Below are 2,910 nucleotides of genomic sequence, written 5' to 3'. Positions count from 1 at the left end.
GGCTCATGATGAGACCCCCTATCCTCTCTTTTTCGTATTTTCATATTTTGATGATTTTATTGTAAAAAGAGGGAGGCTCATTTACTCCTTAAGAGTCAGGGATGGTGTAAGAAGTAAGAAAAATGCCAATGAAAGTTTGTACTTTTACCCCCATCTCATCATATCAAAGGGATTTATCCATTTGAATGTGTGAAAAATAAGCCAACATTGTTTTAAAATAATGAATCATTTTATGATGTGTCCAAAGAAAATATGTTCAGCCAGTGATTATAGAGATATGCCATATCATCTTTTGAATAAATATAACCAGCAAAATGCTTCATAGGTCATAATGGTATTGACATTAATGTTTTTTCTTTATGTTAGGCACAAATCCACTAAGATGGTGTTTATTCAAAACATAAAAGAAAAATAAAGATGGCACAATGATCGGCAATGAAACAATAAAAAAATCACAGTTCTTCCTATAAAAAGAAAAAAAAGTGTTGTTCAATTGATTGAACAAAAATCGTTCAATCGATTGAACAACACAATCGAAAACAAAACAAAACTATTGTTCAATTAATTGAACAACAAAATTGAAAACAAAACAAAACTATTGTTCAATTGATTGAACAACAATCGTTCAATTGATTGAATAGAAAAATCGAAAAGAAAACAAAACCGTTGTTCAATTGATTGAACAATAATCATTTAATCGATTGAACAGCAAAATCGAAAAAATGCAAAAGCATTGTTCAATCAATTGAACAACAATCATTCAATCATTTGAACAACAAAAATAGAAAAGAAAATAACGCGAAAGTGTTGTTCAATCGATTCAACAACAATCGTTCAATCGTTTGAACAACATATATTGAAAAGAAGAAAAAACGCAAATGTGTTGTTCAATCGATTGAACAACAATCATTCAATCGGTTGAACAACAAATCAAAAACTCAAAAGTGTTGTTCAATCGATTGAACAACAATCGTTCAATTGTTTGAATAGAAAATAAAAAAATGCAAAAGTGTTGTTCAATCAATTGAACAAAAAATAAAAAATGCAAAAGTTATGTTCAATTGATTGAACAACAATCGTTCAATCGTTTGAACAACAAAATTAAAATAAAATAAAAAACATGCAAAAGTTTTGTTCAATCGATTGAACAAAAATCGTTCAATCATTTGAACAACATATATCGAAAAGAAGAAAAAAACGCAAGCGTGATGTTCAATCAATTGAAAAACAATCGCTCAATCATTTGAACAACAAATCAAAAACACAAAAGTGTTGTTCAATCAATTGAACAACAATCGTTCAATCATTTGAACATCAAAATCAAAACCGCAAAAGTGTTTTTGAGTCGATTGAACAACAACCGTTCAATCGTCCAAACAACAACCGTTCAATCATTTGAACAGCAAAATAAAAAAAAGAAACACGCAAAAGTGTTGTTCAATCGATTGAACAACAATCATTCAACTGTTTGAACAACAAAATCGAAAAAGAAAGAAACACACAAAAGTGTTGTTCAATTGATTGAACAACAATGTTCAATTGTTTGAACAACAAAAATGCAAAATGCAAAATTGTTGTTCAATCAATTGAGCAACAATCTTTCAATTGTTTTAACAAAAAATATCGAAAAAAATACGCCAAAGTGTTGTTCAATCGATTGAACGACAATCATTCAATCGTTTGAATAGCAAAATCTAAACATAGAAGTGTCGTTCAATCTATTGAACATCAATCGTTCAATCTTCTGAACAAAGAAAAAAATACAAAAAGTTGTTATTCATTTGATTGAATGGTAATCTTTAAAACGATTGAATAACACTTACAAAAAACAAAACAAGAAATCTCATTTTTACATGGCGATGCCTATTGAATTGCAATCAATCAAAAGAACATATACATTATTTACAATTTAAGGAAAATCACAATTTTACGAAAGAAACATTGTCAGGTCATCACTCCCTGTAGCTAAGATTTTCATGGAGGGGTCCTCACATACCTGCTGGCAGAAAGACTCCTTGGTGAGTGGTTTGTGGTAGAGACGCACCTGATGTCCATTCACCTCGAAAGAATGGCCAGCCCCCTCAATGGTAGTCAAAGTGAGAGTACCATTGTTATGTAATTCTTGAATTTCATAAGGGCCGAGCCATATTGTTTGCAACTTTCTCGGAAGATCCTGGAATCTGGAGTCATAGAGGAGTTCCTAATCCCCTTTTTGAAATGTCTTCTTTTTTATAAGGTTTTTGTGCCATTTTTCCCTTTGCTACTAGATAATTACAGTTCATTGCAGAGCAAGTAGTGGAGCCTTGTCTAGTTCATTGATTTGTTGAAGATGCTTGGTTTGGGCTTTTAGTAAATACAGTCCCACTTCCTAAGCCATTCTTAGAGTCTTTATTTCGAATTCAATCAGAAAATAGGTTCTTCTCCGAAGACGAGTTGGTACAAAGAGTATCCAGTAGTATTCCTCCAAGTCATGTGATAGGCCCACAAGGCCTCTGGCAGTCTATCAGCCCAGTCTCGCTGATGTGTTGAGACTATCTTGGTCAAAATTTCTTCAATGACCTTATTGGTGCTTTTGACCTGCCCGTTTGCCTGCGGGTGATACGGGGAAGTGATCTTGTGTGTAATGTGATGATTTCTGAGAGTGGTTGTAATCTTGTGTCCTACAAATTTCCCTTCCCCATCTGTTATCACTTCCAGCAGTAAACCATAATGCACGAATAACCCAAAGAGGAAGTTAATCACAGCTTTCTCTGTAGCTCTTGGCAGATCTATTGTTTCCACCCATTTCGTCACATAATCTATGATAACCAGTATGTAGGATTTTTTATTCGATGGCAGATGGAATGTGCCAGCAAAGTCCAACGCCTATCATTCGAAGGGTTCTATGACTAGTTGCGGTTGCAGCAGAAT

The sequence above is a fragment of the Pinus tabuliformis genome, chromosome 3_1 (genome assembly GCF_031772625.1).
Source record: "Pinus tabuliformis cultivar Carrire ecotype Pingquan chromosome 3_1, CPIR1, whole genome shotgun sequence".
In the NCBI taxonomy this organism is placed as follows: domain Eukaryota; kingdom Viridiplantae; phylum Streptophyta; class Pinopsida; order Pinales; family Pinaceae; genus Pinus; species Pinus tabuliformis.
The sequence above is the reverse complement of the archived record's forward strand: the minus strand, read 5'-3'. Positions refer to the sequence as shown.